Source organism: Euprymna scolopes, unplaced genomic scaffold, assembly GCF_053919585.1.
Source record: "Euprymna scolopes isolate OS-2025 unplaced genomic scaffold, ASM5391958v1 sca246, whole genome shotgun sequence".
Classification (NCBI taxonomy): Eukaryota; Metazoa; Mollusca; class Cephalopoda; order Sepiida; family Sepiolidae; genus Euprymna; species Euprymna scolopes.
Genome location: NW_027633265.1, coordinates 20,001 through 37,500, shown reverse-complemented (window position 1 = coordinate 37,500; position 17,500 = coordinate 20,001). Strand labels below are relative to the sequence as shown.

The window sequence follows — 17,500 nt, the reverse complement described above, 5'->3', positions numbered from 1 at the left end:
GGGGGCCAGGGGGACCTCGTCCAGGTCGGCCGGGCGCTTCCAGACGCCTACCGACACCGGTCAGGTCGGCGAGGCTCCCGGCGGCCCCGAGCGGGACCACAGGTTGCGGAAGGCGTCCAAGTGAGCGGCGGCGAGAGGCGGAGGCCCCCGGGGTCGACTCCGCGGCCCCAGGGTCGGTGTGCGGGCCTCCAGAGCTCGATAAAGTAGTGGTGTCGCTAGCGGTCGAGAAGGCACTTTTCGACGCCTACTGCCACCCCCACATGGCGGTAGGCGCAAAACTGGAAAATCGCCGACCAGAAATGTCGCTTCGTATAATCGACGTTTTTTTTGACCACCATTTTCAGGTGTCGGAGGTGGGTCTGGACGAATACCAACACCATTTCTGGGGTTTCACAACCGCCCGGCTTCTCCGACATATGTTGGAAAGGAGTAGCGATCGAGCGACGGGGGCTGTCGGTAGGCGGCCGCGGGTTGCATGTGTGCCCGGGACAGCACCCCCATCCAACTAAGGGGTGTCCCCCGGGGGCCAGGGGGACCTCGTCCAGGTCGGGCCGGGCGCTTCCAGACGCCTACCGACACCGGTCAGGTCGGCGAGGCTCCCGGCGGCCCCGAGCGGGACCACAGGTTGCGGAAGGCGTCCAAGTGAGCGGCGGCGAGAGGCGGAGGCCCCCGGGGGTCGACTCCGCGGCCCCCGGGTCGGTGTGCGGGCCTCCAGAGCTCGATAAAGTAGTGGTGTCGCTAGCGGTCGAGAAGGCACTTTTCGACGCCTACTGCCACCCCCACATGGCGGTAGGCGCAAAACTGGAAAATCGCCGACCAGAAATGTCGCTTCGTATAATCGACGTTTTTTTTGACCACCATTTTCAGGTGTCGGAGGTGGGTCTGGACGAATACCAACACCATTTCTGGGGTTTCACAACCGCCCGGCTTCTCCGACATATGTTGGAAAGGAGTAGCGATCGAGCGACGGGGGCTGTCGGTAGGCGGCCGCGGGTTGCATGTGTGCCCGGGACAGCACCCCCATCCAACTAAGGGGTGTCCCCCGGGGCCAGGGGACCTCGTCCCAGGTCGGCCGGGCGCTTCCAGACGCCTACCGACACCGGTCAGGTCGGCGAGGCTCCCGGCGGCCCCGAGCGGGACCACAGGTTGCGGAAGGCGTCCAAGTGAGCGGCGGCGAGAGGCGGAGGCCCCCGGGGTCGACTCCGCGGCCCCGGGTCGGTGTGCGGGCCTCCAGAGCTCGATAAAGTAGTGGTGTCGCTAGCGGTCGAGAAGGCACTTTTCGACGCCTACTGCCACCCCCACATGGCGGTAGGCGCAAAACTGGAAAATCGCCGACCAGAAATGTCGCTTCGTATAAATCGACGTTTTTTTTGACCACCATTTTCAGGTGTCGGAGGTGGGTCTGGACGAATACCAACACCATTTCTGGGGTTTCACAACCGCCCGGCTTCTCCGACATATGTTGGAAAGGAGTAGCGATCGAGCGACGGGGGCTGTCGGTAGGCGGCCGCGGGTTGCATGTGTGCCCGGGACAGCACCCCCATCCAACTAAGGGGTGTCCCCCGGGGCCAGGGGGACCTCGTCCAGGTCGGCCGGCGCTTCCAGACGCCTACCGACACCGGTCAGGTCGGCGAGGCTCCCGGCGGCCCCGAGCGGGACCACAGGTTGCGGAAGGCGTCCAAGTGAGCGGCGGCGAGAGGCGGAGGCCCCCGGGGTCGACTCCGCGGCCCCCGGGTCGGTGTGCGGGGCCTCCAGAGCTCGATAAAGTAGTGGTGTCGCTAGCGGTCGAGAAGGCACTTTTCGACGCCTACTGCCACCCCCACATGGCGGTAGGCGCAAAACTGGAAAATCGCCGACCAGAAATGTCGCTTCGTATAATCGACGTTTTTTGACCACCATTTTCAGGTGTCGGAGGTGGGTCTGGACGAATACCAACACCATTTCTGGGGTTTCACAACCGCCCGGCTTCTCCGACATATGTTGGAAAGGAGTAGCGATCGAGCGACGGGGGCTGTCGGTAGGCGGCCGCGGGTTGCATGTGTGCCCGGGACAGCACCCCCATCCAACTAAGGGGTGTCCCCCGGGGGCCAGGGGGACCTCGTCCAGGTCGGCCGGGCGCTTCCAGACGCCTACCGACACCGGTCAGGTCGGCGAGGCTCCCGGCGGCCCCGAGCGGGACCACAGGTTGCGGAAGGCGTCCAAGTGAGCGGCGGCGAGAGGCGGAGGCCCCCGGGGTCGACTCCGCGGCCCCCGGGTCGGTGTGCGGGCCTCCAGAGCTCGATAAAGTAGTGGTGTCGCTAGCGGTCGAGAAGGCACTTTTCGACGCCTACTGCCACCCCCACATGGCGGTAGGCGCAAAACTGGAAAATCGCCGACCAGAAATGTCGCTTCGTATAATCGACGTTTTTTTTGACCACCATTTTCAGGTGTCGGAGGTGGGTCTGGACGAATACCAACACCATTTCTGGGGTTTCACAACCGCCCGGCTTCTCCGACATATGTTGGAAAGGAGTAGCGATCGAGCGACGGGGGCTGTCGGTAGGCGGCCGCGGGTTGCATGTGTGCCCGGGACAGCACCCCCATTCCAACTAAGGGGTGTCCCCCGGGGGCCAGGGGGACCTCGTCCAGGTCGGCCGGGCGCTTCCAGACGCCTACCGACACCGGTCAGGTCGGCGAGGCTCCCGGCGGCCCCGAGCGGGACCACAGGTTGCGGAAGGCGTCCCAAGTGAGCGGCGGCGAGAGGCGGAGGCCCCCGGGGTCGACTCCGCGGCCCCCGGGTCGGTGTGCGGGCCTCCAGAGCTCGATAAAGTAGTGGTGTCGCTAGCGGTCGAGAAGGCACTTTTCGACGCCTACTGCCACCCCCACATGGCGGTAGGCGCAAAACTGGAAAATCGCCGACCAGAAATGTCGCTTCGTATAATCGACGTTTTTTTTGACCACCATTTTCAGGTGTCGGAGGTGGGTCTGGACGAATACCAACACCATTTCTGGGGTTTCACAACCGCCCGGCTTCTCCGACATATGTTGGAAAGGAGTAGCGATCGAGCGACGGGGGCTGTCGGTAGGCGGCCGCGGGTTGCATGTGTGCCCGGGACAGCACCCCCATCCAACTAAGGGGTGTCCCCCCGGGGGCCAGGGGGACCTCGTCCAGGTCGGCCGGGCGCTTCCAGACGCCTACCGACACCGGTCAGGTCGGCGAGGCTCCCGGCGGCCCCGAGCGGGACCACAGGTTGCGGAAGGCGTCCAAGTGAGCGGCGGCGAGAGGCGGGAGGCCCCCCGGGGTCGACTCCGCGGCCCCCGGGTCGGTGTGCGGGCCTCCAGAGCTCGATAAAGTAGTGGTGTCGCTAGCGGTCGAGAAGGCACTTTTCGACGCCTACTGCCACCCCCACATGGCGGTAGGCGCAAAACTGGAAAAATCGCCGACCAGAAATGTCGCTTCGTATAATCGACGTTTTTTTTGACCACCATTTTCAGGTGTCGGAGGATGGGTCTGGGACGAATACCAACACCATTTCTGGGGTTTCACAACCGCCCGGCTTCTCCGACATATGTTGGAAAGGAGTAGCGATCGAGCGACGGGGGCTGTCGGTAGGCGGCCGCGGGTTGCATGTGTGCCCGGGACAGCACCCCCATCCAACTAAGGGGTGTCCCCCGGGGGCCAGGGGGACCTCGTCCAGGTCGGCCGGGCGCTTCCAGACGCCTACCGACACCGGTCAGGTCGGCGAGGCTCCCGGCGGCCCCGAGCGGGACCACAGGTTGCGGAAGGCGTCCAAGTGAGCGGCGGCGAGAGGCGGAGGCCCCCGGGGTCGACTCCGCGGCCCCCGGGTCGGTGTGCGGGCCTCCAGAGCTCGATAAAGTAGTGGTGTCGCTAGCGGTCGAGAAGGCACTTTTCGACGCCTACTGCCACCCCCACATGGCGGTAGGCGCAAAACTGGAAAATCGCCGACCAGAAATGTCGCTTCGTATAATCGACGTTTTTTTTGACCACCATTTTCAGGTGTCGGAGGTGGGTCTGGACGAATACCAACACCATTTCTGGGGTTTCACAACCGCCCGGCTTCTCCGACATATGTTGGAAAGGAGTAGCGATCGAGCGACGGGGGCTGTCGGTAGGCGGCCGCGGGTTGCATGTGTGCCCGGGACAGCACCCCCATCCAACTAAGGGGTGTCCCCCGGGGGCCAGGGGGACCTCGTCCAGGTCGGCCGGGCGCTTCCAGACGCCTACCGACACCGGTCAGGTCGGCGAGGCTCCCGGCGGCCCCGAGCGGGACCACAGGTTGCGGAAGGCGTCCAAGTGAGCGGCGGCGAGAGGCGGAGGCCCCCGGGGTCGACTCCGCGGCCCCCGGGTCGGTGTGCGGGCCTCCAGAGCTCGATAAAGTAGTGGTGTCGCTAGCGGTCGAGAAGGCACTTTTCGACGCCTACTGCCACCCCCACATGGCGGTAGGCGCAAAACTGGAAAATCGCCGACCAGAAATGTCGCTTCGTATAATCGACGTTTTTTTTGACCACCATTTTCAGGTGTCGGAGGTGGGTCTGGACGAATACCAACACCATTTCTGGGGTTTCACAACCGCCCGGCTTCTCCGACATATGTTGGAAAGGAGTAGCGATCGAGCGACGGGGGCTGTCGGTAGGCGGCCGCGGGTTGCATGTGTGCCCGGGACAGCACCCCCATCCAACTAAGGGGTGTCCCCCGGGGGCCAGGGGGACCTCGTCCAGGTCGGCCGGGCGCTTCCAGACGCCTACCGACACCGGTCAGGTCGGCGAGGCTCCCGGCGGCCCCGAGCGGGACCACAGGTTGCGGAAGGCGTCCAAGTGAGCGGCGGCGAGAGGCGGAGGCCCCCGGGGTCGACTCCGCGGCCCCCGGGTCGGTGTGCGGGCCTCCAGAGCTCGATAAAGTAGTGGTGTCGCTAGCGGTCGAGAAGGCACTTTTCGACGCCTACTGCCACCCCCACATGGCGGTAGGCGCAAAACTGGAAAATCGCCGACCAGAAATGTCGCTTCGTATAATCGACGTTTTTTTTGACCACCATTTTCAGGTGTCGGAGGTGGGTCTGGACGAATACCAACACCATTTCTGGGGTTTCACAACCGCCCGGCTTCTCCGACATATGTTGGAAAGGAGTAGCGATCGAGCGACGGGGGCTGTCGGTAGGCGGCCGCGGGTTGCATGTGTGCCCGGGACAGCACCCCCATCCAACTAAGGGGTGTCCCCCGGGGGCCAGGGGGACCTCGTCCAGGTCGGCCGGGCGCTTCCAGACGCCTACCGACACCGGTCAGGTCGGCGAGGCTCCCGGCGGCCCCGAGCGGGACCACAGGTTGCGGAAGGCGTCCAAGTGAGCGGCGGCGAGAGGCGGAGGCCCCCGGGGTCGACTCCGCGGCCCCCGGGTCGGTGTGCGGGCCTCCAGAGCTCGATAAAGTAGTGGTGTCGCTAAGCGGTCGAGAAGGCACTTTTCGACGCCTACTGCCACCCCCACATGGCGGTAGGCGCAAAACTGGAAAATCGCCGACCAGAAATGTCGCTTGTATAATCGACGTTTTTTTTGACCACCATTTTCAGGTGTCGGAGGTGGGTCTGGACGAATACCAACACCATTTCTGGGGTTTCACAACCGCCCGGCTTCTCCGACATATGTTGGAGAGGAGTAGCGATCGAGCGACGGGGGCTGTCGGTAGCGGCCGCGGGTTGCATGTGTGCCCGGGACAGCACCCCCATCCAACTAAGGGGTGTCCCCGGGGGCCAGGGGACCTCGTCCAGGTCTGCCGGGCGCTTCCAGACGCCTACCGACACCGGTCAGGTCGGCGAGGCTCCCGGCGGCCCGAGCGGGACCACAGGTTGCGGAAGGCGTCCAAGTGAGCGGCGGCGAGAGGCGGAGGCCCCCGGGGTCGACTCCGCGGCCCCCGGGTCGGTGTGCGGGCCTCCAGAGCTCGATAAAGTAGTGGTGTCGCTAGCGGTCGAGAAGGCACTTTTCGACGCCTACTGCCACCCCCACATGGCGGTAGGCGCAAAACTGGAAAATCGCCGACCAGAAATGATCGCTTCGTATAATCGACGTTTTTTTGACCACCATTTTCAGGTGTCGGAGGTGGGTCTGGACGAATACCACACCATTTCTCTGTGGGTTTCACAACCGCCCGGCTTCTCCGACATATGTTGGAAAGGAGTAGCGATCGAGCGACGGGGGCTGTCGGTAGGCGGCCGCGGGTTGCATGTGTGCCCGGACAGCACCCCCATCCAACTAAGGGGTGTCCCCCGGGGGCCAGGGGGACCTCGTCCAGGTCGGCCGGGCGCTTCCAGACGCCTACCGACACCGGTCAGGTCGGCGAGGCTCCCCGGCGGCCCCGAGCGGGACCACAGGTTGCGGAAGGCGTCCAAGTGAGCGGCGGCGAGAGGCGGAGGCCCCCGGGGTCGACTCCGCGGCCCCCGGGTCGGTGTGCGGGCCTCCAGAGCTCGATAAAGTAGTGGTGTCGCTAGCGGTCGAGAAGGCACTTTTCGACGCCTACTGCCACCCCCACATGGCGGTAGGCGCAAAACTGGAAAATCGCCGACCAGAAATGTCGCTTCGTATAATCGACGTTTTTTTTGACCACCATTTTCAGGTGTCGGAGGTGGGTCTGGGACGAATACCAACACCATTTCTGGGGTTTCACAACCGCCCGGCTTCTCCGACATATGTTGGAAAGGAGTAGGCGATCGAGCGACGGGGGCTGTCGGTAGGCGGCCGCGGGTTGCATGTGTGCCCGGGACAGCACCCCCATCCAACTAAGGGGTGTCCCCCGGGGGCCAGGGGGACCTCGTCCAGGTCGGCCGGGCGCTTCCAGACGCCTACCGACACCGGTCAGGTCGGCGAGGCTCCCGGCGGCCCCGAGCGGGGACCACAGGTTGCGGAAGGCGTCCAAGTGAGCGGCGGCGAGAGGCGGAGGCCCCCGGGGTCGACTCCGCGGCCCCCGGGTCGGTGTGCGGGCCTCCAGAGCTCGATAAAGTAGTGGTGTCGCTAGCGGTCGAGAAGGCACTTTTCGACGCTACTGCCACCCCCACATGGCGGTAGGCGCAAAACTGGAAAATCGCCGACCAGAAATGTCGCTTCGTATAATCGACGTTTTTTTGACACCATTTTCAGGTGTCGGAGGTGGGTCTGGACGAATACCAACACCATTTCTGGGGTTTCACAACCGCCCGGCTTCTCCGACATATGTTGGAAAGGAGTAGCGATCGAGCGACGGGGGCTGTCGGTAGGCGGCCGCGGGTTGCATGTGTGCCCGGGACAGCACCCCCATCCAACTAAGGGGTGTCCCCCGGGGGCCAGGGGGACCTCGTCCAGGTCGGCCGGGCGCTTCCAGACGCCTACCGACACCGGTCAGGTCGGCGAGGCTCCCGGCGGCCCCGAGCGGGACCACAGTTGCGGAAGGCGTCCAAGTGAGCGGCGGCGAGAGGCGGAGGCCCCCGGGGTCGACTCCGCGGCCCCCGGGTCGGTGTGCGGGCCTCCAGAGCTCGATAAAGTAGTGGTGTCGCTAGCGGTCGAGAAGGCACTTTTCGACGCCTACTGCCACCCCCACATGGCGGTAGGCGCAAAACTGGAAAATCGCCGACCAGAAATGTCGCTTCGTATAATCGACGTTTTTTTTGACCACCATTTTCAGGTGTCGGAGGTGGGTCTGGACGAATACCAACACCATTTCTGGGGTTTCACAACCGCCCGGCTTCTCCGACATATGTTGGAAAGGAGTAGCGATCGAGCGACGGGGGCTGTCGGTAGGCGGCCGCGGGTTGCATGTGTGCCCGGGACAGCACCCCCATCCAACTAAGGGGTGTCCACCGGGGGCCAGGGGGACCTCGTCCAGGTCGGCCGGGCGCTTCCAGACGCCTACCGACACCGGTCAGGTCGGCGAGGCTCCCGGCGGCCCCGGAGCGGGACCACAGGTTGCGGAAGGCGTCCAAGTGAGGCGCGGCGAGAGGCGGAGGCCCCCGGGGTCGACTCCGCGGCCCCGGGTCGGTGTGCGGGCCTCCAGAGCTCCGATAAAGTAGTGGTGTCGCTAGCGGTCGAGAAGGCACTTTTCGACGCCTACTGCCACCCCCACATGGCGGTAGGCGCAAAACTGGAAAATCGCCGACCAGAAATGTCGCTTCGTATAATCGACGTTTTTTTTGACCACCATTTTCAGGTGTCGGAGGTGGGTCTGGACGAATACCAACACCATTTCTGGGGTTTCACAACCGCCCGGCTTCTCCGACATATGTTGGAAAGGAGTAGCGATCGAGCGACGGGGGCTGTCGGTAGGCGGCCGCGGGTTGCATGTGTGCCCGGGACAGCACCCCCATCCAACTAAGGGGTGTCCCCCGGGGGCCAGGGGGACCTCGTCCAGGTCGGCCGGGCGCTTCCAGACGCCTACCGACACCGGTCAGGTCGGCGAGGCTCCCGGCGGCCCCGAGCGGGACCACAGGTTGCGGAAGGCGTCCAAGTGAGCGGCGGCGAGAGGCGGAGGCCCCCGGGGTCGACTCCGCGGCCCCCGGGTCGGTGTGCGGGCCTCCAGAGCTCGATAAAGTAGTGGTGTCGCTAGCGGTCGAGAAGGCACTTTTCGACGCCTACTGCCACCCCCACATGGCGGTAGGTGTAAAATCGGAATAGACCGGACCAGGAATGTCGAGGGGGAAAAAAATGACAAAGTCCTGGTGTGCCTAGCCTACGAGAAGGCACTTTGCGACGCCTACCGACATCCCCATGTGGCAGTAGGCGTAAAACTGGAAAATCGCCGACCAGAAATGTCGCTTCGTATAATCGACGTTTTTTTGACCACCATTTTCAGGTGTCGGAGGTGGGTCTGGACAAATACCAACACCATTTCTGGGGTTTTCCAGTTTGAAAGTTTTATAAAACATGTTCGGTAGGAAGCACACTTTGGTGTGTCGGTTCGTCGGAGCAGCGACTCTTTGCCTCGTGGTGGTCCGGAACGTCTCTACGGGCTTGTCGCAAAGGCGTCAGAAAGTGGCATCTCCGCCGCCTAGGGCTGTCACCGTTATCGCTGTCGCCCCGCGCTCCAACTTGTTTTGATCCGCCGCCTTCGTTCCTGCCAACCGTGCGCCCGCTCATCGTCGTTAGGTTATAATACGTGGTACGTGTGTGTGCTTCTCCGTGGACCTAGGGCTGCTCGACGTGTCGAACGATATGTTGGAACAACTAACGGCTCCTTTTCCTGGTTCCATAGTCGTCGTGGTACCCGCGTCGTCAGCCATATCTATGTCCACCATGTTTAGCCGATACGTTTGCTGCAGCTTCTGCTTCCGCCTCAGCGTTCGCCGCTCTCAGCCGCCGCTGTTGTTGCTGCCGTTCTGCCATTCAACCACTACCTGCGAATCTTTCGATGATCGGCCGAACGACCCATCGCTGTGCGACCGATAAATCCTCCGGATTAGGGAGAAACGCCGCCGCTCTCTGCCGCCGTCGAACGGAAAAACGTACATTGTAACGAACGAACGAACGAACGAACGAATTAACGAACGAGCGAACAAACAAACAAAAATAGCCGCGGGGGATGCACTATGTAGATCCTGATCCCCTTGTAACCATACGTACGTTGTTCGATGCTCTCCCGTCCTGGAAGTCGCCGCAGCAAACAGGAGGATGAGCAGCAGCAGGCGCCGCCGCCGTAACCGCCGCCTGCCTGCCGCCTCCTACTCCTGTCAGCGTCCGATCTCACAGCCGTGTGAACGTTCGCTGACACCCGATTTCTTTCCGTCTGGCAAAACCTTGGACGTCCCGCTCGCGGTACACGTGCTGCAGCGACTTCTCGTCCGACAACGCATAAGCGTCGACGTCTGCCGCCGCATCTTCTGATACGTGGACGGTGATAGCGCTAGTCCCTTCTTGCGCCACCTCCACCTTTGTTAGCGCCAAAGAAGATCGATCGAGCAGTCGTGGTCGCAGTCGATTAACCCGTTTTCACCGTCCGCAGTTCCCAAGCCGCCGATCAAGTCGTTGCTCTTCTTGTTCGTTCTTCCCATACCGTCGATTTGCACGGCTGCCGGATGAGCCATCCTCTGTCCGGCGAAGCGCTCACGTCAGTGATCGATACTTGCACCGACAGTCCTCCCGCTCGCGACTCGGTGCTCGAATCGGACTCGTTCGTTTTTATCTCGATGCGATTGTGAAAAGGGGGACCGGTCGTCAATGTCGTGTGTGTCGACGATGTTGTTCGCCCGGTCCGCCGCGTTGTTGTCGTTTTTTTTTTTTTTTTTTTTCCCCTAACGTTCGCCGTCGCACGGACGAAAGGGTGAGAAAAAAAAAAAGCTCGAAAAAGCCGCCCAAAAAAATCGGACCGAGGAGCCGCTTGCGAGAACGCGCCATGTGCACGTTGTCTCTCCTCGGTTTTCCGAGCACGAACACGACGCCGGTCGGTCGGTCGGTCGACGAAGGCGACGACGAAGGTGACGGGAAAATTTACGCCGCCGCTGCCCTGGTCCAGCTCCTCCCCGATGACGGCTGTGATGTTGACGTTGACGTTGGCGACGACGACGACGACGACGGAGACGACGACGACGACGAGACGGCATCGATGGCGACCACGATGACGACGACCTCGACGAGTTCAGTCTGCACCTTGACCTCCGATGTCCGTGTGCACTGCCGTCGTGCTGTTTGTCGTTTGTCGTATGTATCGCTGTCAAGGGTGCCGTTGTCGTTGTTGTTGTCGACGTTGTTGCTTGCTCTCTCGTCTCGGTCGGTTGGTACGTTGATGACGACGACGACGACGAAGACGACGACGACGACGACGAGACGGCATCGATGGCGACCACGATGACGACGACCTCGACGATTCCAGTCTGCACCTTGACCTCCGATGTCCGTGTGCACTGCCGTCGTGCTGTTTGTCGTTTGTCGTATGTATCGCTGTCAAGGGTGCCGTTGTCGATGTTGTTGTTGTCGACGCTGTCGTCTGTTCTCTCTTCTCGGCCGGCTGTGACGTGGACGTTGACGACGACGACGACGAGACGGAATCGATGGCGACCACGATGACGACGACCTCGGCGAGTTCAGTCTGCACCTTGACCCTCGATGTCCGTGTGCACTGCCGTCGTGCTGCTTGTCGTTTGTCGTATGTATCGCTGTCAAGGGTGCCGTTGTCGTTGTTGTTGTCGACGTTGGTCGCTTTCGTTCTTTGAGTCTCGGTCTCGGTCCAAGTCAGGGGAGAAACAAAAAAGAGGCCATCAGCGCGGGCAGCGCGCTTCTACTGACGGCGAACCTCCTCGAAAAACAAATAAACACGTGCCCGTCGTTGTAGTTGTCTGTCTTATGTCGGTCGGTCGGTCGGTCGGTCTGTCGTTCTGTCGAAACAAAGTCCCAAATTCCAACGATACCTGGTTGATCCTGCCAGTAGTCATATGCTTGTCTCAAAGCTTAAGCCATGCAAGTGTAAGTTCACGCCACGCATTAGAACGGGCGAAACCGCGAATGGCTCAGGAACCGGACCTAATCCTCGGGACCGTATTCCTCCTCGGAGGCGATGGATAACTGTGGCAATTCTAGAGCTAATACATGTGACACAGGCCGCGATCGGTCGGCGCGCCGTCGTCGCCACGCCTCGCGCGCTGGCACCCGCGTCGGCCGTTCCGGGTCGCGGCGCTACATATTAGACTGAGACCGATGCGCGTCATTCCGTCCTCCCGTCGTCGGCGTTCCCGCTCGCGGGTCCGTTCGGTGGCGGGGCTCATAGGGCGGCGCGCTCCGCTTTGGTGACTCTGGATAACTCACTGGTCGATCGCACGAGCTTTCACGCCCGGCGACGGGTCTCTCGAGGGTCCGCCCTATCAACTGTCGACGGTCGGTTAAGTGCCTACCGTGGTTACTACGGGTAACGGGGAATCGGGGTTCGATTCCGGAGAGGGAGCATGCGAAACGGCTACCACATCCAAGGAAGGCAGCAGGCGCGCAAATTACCCACTCCCGGCACGGGGAGGTAGTGACGAAAAATAACGACGCGGGACTCTGTCGAGGCCCCGCGATCGGAATGAGTACACTTCAAATCCGTTAACGAGGACCAACCGGAGGGCAAGTCTGGTGCCAGCAGCCGCGGTAATTCCAGCTCCGGTAGCGTATATTAAAGTTGTTGCGGTTAAAAAGCTCGTAGTCCGAACTCGGGTTCGTGGTCGCGCAAGCGGCCCCGGGGCGGCGGCGCCATCGTCCGTCGTTGACTTTGGTCGTCCGTTCGCATTCCCGGCCCTTTCCGCCGGTGTCAACCGCTAGCATACCCGCCACGCGGTCCTGCCGGCGAGGTGGACGAGGAGGTCGTGATCGGGATCCGGGAAAAAAAAAAACAAGTGGTCGTCGGTTCGGTTCCGGGAGTAGTCTAACGGGGGGGTGCTACGTGTGTGTGTTTGGGTGTGTTCATTCGCATCCCCGCACTCTGACCCCCGCGCTTCTCTCCCTCTCCCTTTCCGCGCGTTCCTCTTTTTTTTTGAACCCCCCGGTCCGCTCCGAGTCCCTGCTTCGTGTCTTGTCTGCGCGCGTGTTGCGGTCGGCGGTTTCTCCTCCAAGGGTGCTCTTAACCGAGTGTCCGCGGCGGCCGGTACGTTCACTTTGAAAAAATTAGAGTGCTCAGAGCGGGCTGTTCAAGCTTGCATACGATAAGCATGGAATGATGGAAGAGGGCCTCGTCTACGTCTGTCGGTCTCCGTCTACGGCGAGGCAATGATCGAAGGGAGCGGTCGGGGCCACTCGTATTGCGACGTTAGAGGTGAAATTCTTGGATCGTCGCAAGACGAACTGCAGCGATGGCGTGTGGCAAGCACGTTTTCCTCGATCAAGAGCGAAAGTCGGAGGTTCGAAGACGATCAGATACCGTCGTAGTTCCGACCGTAAACGATGCCGACCGGCGATCCGCCGGCGTTCGCTTCCATGACCCGGCGGGTAGCCTGCGGGAAACCAGAGTTCGGTTCCGGGGGGAGTATGGTTGCAAAGCTGAAACTTAAAGGAATTGACGGAAGGGCACCACCAGGAGTGGAGCCTGCGGCTTAATTTGACTCAACACGGGAAAACTCACCCGGTCCGGACACCGGTAGGATTGACAGATCGATAGCTCTTTCTCGATTCGGTGGGTGGTGGTGCATGGCCGTTCTTAGTTGGTGGAGCGATCCGTCTGGTTGATTCCGATAACGAACGAGACTCCGGCCTGCTAACTAGTGCGCCGATGTCAGTGATTTTTACGGCGGGCTCGGCGTCCTCCGTGGCGCTCGGGTCCGGGTCGGTTTTCTCACGCACTTCTTAGAGGGACGGGTGGCAGAAAGCCACACGAGCAACGAGGCGGAGCGATAACAGGTCTGTGATGCCCTTAGATGTCCGGGGCCGCACGCGCGCTACACTGGAGGTATCAGCGGGGACTTCGCCCCGGCCCGAGAGGGTTGGGAAACCTCTGAACCACCTCCCGTGATAGGGATCGGGGCCTGTAACCAACCCCGTGAACGAGGAATTCCCGGTAGGCGCGGGTCAACAGCCCGCGTCGATCACGTCCCTGCCCTTTGTACACACCGCCCGTCGCTACTACCGATCGAACGGTCCGGTGAGGTCCTCGGATCTGGCCGACGACGCCGCCGGGCAGTGCGCGACGTGTCCGTCACGACACTCGTGCATCTACGCCTCGGCGTTCGATGCCTGGAGAAGACGACCGAACCCGATCGTTTAGAGGAAGTAAAAGTCGTAACAAGGTTTCCGTAGGTGAACCTGCGGAAGGATCATTACCGTTTTCCCGTTCGAGACTGGTTTGTTGTTTCCGGCCTACCTCCTCTGTCTGTCGGCGTCAACGCCTCGAATGCGCGCAAACAAACCTATAAAAGGCGGAGCGAGAGATAGATTTGTGGTGACGCGGAGGTTTTTAAAGCCCCAGCTCTTCTTGCTTGCTTCCGCGTCTTACCACCTGTTTGTTTTTTCGCCCACCGCAAGTGATGGCCGCTTCTTCTTTGCCTTGTCGCCGCTTTATCGTTTTTTGTTTTTTTTGCAGCCGCTGTGCCACCGCCGCTAGCTAAAAACAAACTACTCGCGACATTGCAATGCCGTCACGCCTCCTCGCACAGACCTCCTCGCACACTACTAAATCTATATAAACAAAAACTAATATAAAAACCCAAGTGCTGAACCCTGGACGGGGGATCACTCGGCTCGTCCGTCGATGAAGAGCGCGGCCAGCCGCGAGAACTGATGCGAATTGCAGGACTCAGTGAACATCGACACCTCGAACGCACATTGCGGCCCCGAGATCCCTTGTCTCGGGGCCACGTCCGGTCGAGAGGCGGAACGTTACATGTCTTTCTCCGTTAACGAAACGACATCTTGCCGTCCCCGTGCCCGCCCGGTCCTCGGCACGGTGGTAACCGGGACGTCGCAGGAGCGAGTGACGAGGGGGAAGAAAAATAAAAAAAGAATTGACTCCTTTCAATGTCTTTTTTTTTTTAAAACCCTCTCCGGCCTCCTCCTTCGTCTCCCGCTGGCAGACCGCGGAGTCTTTTCCCTTTTCGACCGCGTGAAGAAACACTGTGGAGGAGGAGCAGGAGGAGTCTGTCCGAAAGCAGCCGAAGGGAGAACAAAACAAAAAAAAAAGCACCGACCTAACCGACTGCCGACGTAAGCGCCGCCTGCTCGTCTCGCTCTCTGCCTCATGAAGGTGTCTCTCAGCGACGCCTCGAGCAGCGCGACGAGCACGGCCGTCGCACCGTAAAAGGTGGCCGCGTCGTAGGCAACGTCGGATGGGGAGGACCCACGCTTTTTTTTTAATGTTGGCTTCTTCATTTTCGGTCGGACGGGCGCTATATCGGCCAGCCGTCGTCACACGGAGGGTACCGATCGAGATTCCTCTCCTCCAAACACCACACTCTACTAAAAACCGCCGCCTCGGCTCGGACGAGACGACCCGCTGAACTTAAGCATATCGCTAAGCGGAGGAAAAGAAACCAACCGGGATTCCCTTAGTAACGGCGAGTGAACCGGGAGAAGCCCAACGCCGAATCCCGTCGCAAGTTAAAGGCTTCGGGACGTGTGGCGCATGGGTCGAAGGCAGCCGTTCGTTTTCGTCTCGCATAGTTCGGAGTTCCCTCGATCGGGGCCGCCCGCGGCGGGTGCCAGGCCCATTCGGTGCGGACGGCGAGCGACGGCCTTCGATCCGAGAGTCGGGTTGCTTGGGAACGCAGCCCAAATCGGGTGGTAAGCTCCATCCAAGGCTAAATACCGGGACGAGTCCGATAGTCGACAAGTACCGTGAGGGAAAGTTGAAAAGAACTTTGGAGAGAGAGTTCAAGAGAACGTGAAACCGCCCAGGGGTAAACGGGTGGGACGCTCACCGCGATCGCGGGGGGACTCAGTCCGGTGCTGCCTAGGCTCGAGCCCAAACTCGATGTGTGTTCTTGAAAAGAGAGGCCGTCGCGGCACAGGTCGTCGTTCGTCGTGTCCGCGGGGAACTCGTTCTCCGGGGCCAGCTTTTGTGCCCGCGTCGCCGACGAAGGAGACGGGCCGCGTGGATAGCGGGAAGGGAAACGTGGTGACGACCGCGGCGTCGGTAGGTGGCTGCGTCGGTTGGCTGCGACGGAGGGGACTCGTCCTCTCGATCGCTGCTGCCGCCCGGGCCCTAACCCGCCGCATCCGTCGCCGCCGCTTCTTCCTTTCCTCCTGCTCCCTCCGCGCGCGACTCCGCTGCACCCGTCCCCTCTCATCGCTCGGCGTAATCATGGCGCGGGCGCTTCGGCGCGACCTCCGCGCGGCCGGCACCGGACGCACTTCCCCTCCGGTCCGTCGTCGCGACCCGTTCCCGGCGTGCAGGTCGAACACGCGGGTTTTTTTTCCGTAGGCGGCAGGCGTTTCATCACCCTGAAAACCCCCGTCTTCCCACCTTGTGAAGTCGGGGGCCACCGGCCGTCGGGCCCGCGAACGTAACTGCCCCTTTCTGCCGGGAACGGAGGAAATCTGACACGATCCGTTACACGTGGCGAGCCGGTCCGTTTTGATCCCGCCGGGAAGTCGCGTGCGGGCGACGCACTCTGTGTGTCGCTCCTTAGGCGCCCCACCGTCTCGGGCGCGTGCGCGATGAGAGGCGGGATAGGACTGGCGCGGCCTCGCCGTCACGCACCTCGCCGACGTTTCGGGTTCTTGTCGGGGGCAACCCCGCCCGCGCCCGTTTCGTTTCCGGAGAGGTCGCTCGGCGACGCTTTTTTACTCGAGCCGCCCGCCACCCGGGTCAGCGACGTGCATCGGCAACCCACCCGACCCGTCTTGAAACACGGACCGAGGAGTCCTGGCCGTTCGCGAGTCGTAGGGGCCACCTCTGACTAACCCCGGAAGGCGAAGCGAAAGCGAAGAGAGCGTGTAGGAGGGCGTCGATCGGAGAGGTGTCGTGGCAAAGTCGTCCGGGGGTCGTCGGGGGGTGTCGTCGGTCTCGTGCCGCGTCTTCTCCTCGCCTCACCCGCCTCCGAGCCGTGCCCGATCCCGCCGGCGCGGCGTTTTCGGCCTTCCGCCGTCGCTGCTGCGGTGCCCGCAACTTTTCCTTTTTTCTTCTCTTCCCGAGAGAGATAGGAGAGGGGAAGGCTCGTGGCTGACGTGCGGTTGTTTTTCCCTCCTCCCCGAGAGGGGACCGGCGCATCTTCCAAAAAGGGGAATTGCCGGCGCCAGCTTCCATATCCTCCTTCCGCCCATCCGGTGAGATCCCGCGGCTTGAACTAGTCCTATTTTGTCGTCGAGTTTAGGCGCTGCGCGCGGGCGCATCACCCCCGGGTCGGTTTCCCCTTTTTCCGAGTACGACTCGGCCGACTCTGGCGTAGCGAGCGACCAGGGACCCGAAAGATGGCGATCCACGCCCGGTCGGGATGAAGCCAGAGGAAACTCTGGTGGAAGTCTCCGAAGCGCCTCTGACGTGCAAATCGATCGTCGGAACCGGGTGTAGGGGCGAAAGACCAATCGAGCCGTCTAGTAGCTGGTTCCCTCCGAAGTTTCCCTCAGGATAGCTGGCGCTCGATCGTCGCAATTCCATCCGGTAAAGCGAACGATTGGAGCCCGGGGCCGTTCACGGCCTCGACCTACTCTCGAACTCGGAACGGGTGAAGGGGCCGACTCTCCCGAACGACGGAGCCGACCCATCCGGCCCGCCGCCGCCAGCACGCTTCGCTGGGCGGTTGGTCACCTCGAATGCGAGTGCCAAGTGGGCCACTTTTGGTAAGCAGAACTGGCGCTGTGGGATGAACCAAACGTCCGGCTAAGGTGCCTAACGCGACGCCCATGAGATCCCCGAAAGGGTGTCGGTCGATATAGACAGCAGGACGGTGGCCACGGAAGTCGGAATCCGCTAAGGAGTGTGTAACAACTCACCTGCCGAATCGACCGGCCCGAAAATGGATGGCGCTGGAGCGACGGACCGATGCCGGACCGTCGCGGCGAGGAGCGATGAACTTTCGCGCCGAAACGATGCCGCGACGAGTAGGAGGGCGCGCGGCGAGCACGGAAGCCTAGGGCGCGAGCCCGGGTGGAGCCGA

The 17,500-nt window shown here is 61.9% G+C and overlaps 2 non-coding genes and 1 pseudogene across 2 annotated transcripts in view; all 3 read left to right on the top strand.

Moving 5' to 3' along the window:
• Nucleotides 1-11,350: 11,350 nt before the first annotated feature.
• On the top strand, nt 11,351-13,729 carry LOC145274022 (small subunit ribosomal RNA; annotated as a pseudogene).
• A 393-nt stretch (nt 13,730-14,122) lies between these two features.
• On the top strand, nt 14,123-14,280 carry LOC145274028 (5.8S ribosomal RNA). The gene has a single exon (XR_013866596.1). It is a non-coding gene; the product is annotated as a 5.8S ribosomal RNA (ribosomal RNA).
• Nucleotides 14,281-14,871: 591 nt separating this feature from the next.
• The window catches only part of LOC145274029 (large subunit ribosomal RNA), a 5,727-nt gene continuing 3,098 nt past the window's right edge, over nt 14,872-17,500 (top strand). The window contains exon 1 of the ribosomal RNA XR_013866597.1: nt 14,872-17,500. This exon is cut by the window's right edge and continues 3,098 nt beyond it. This is a non-coding gene — a ribosomal RNA (large subunit ribosomal RNA).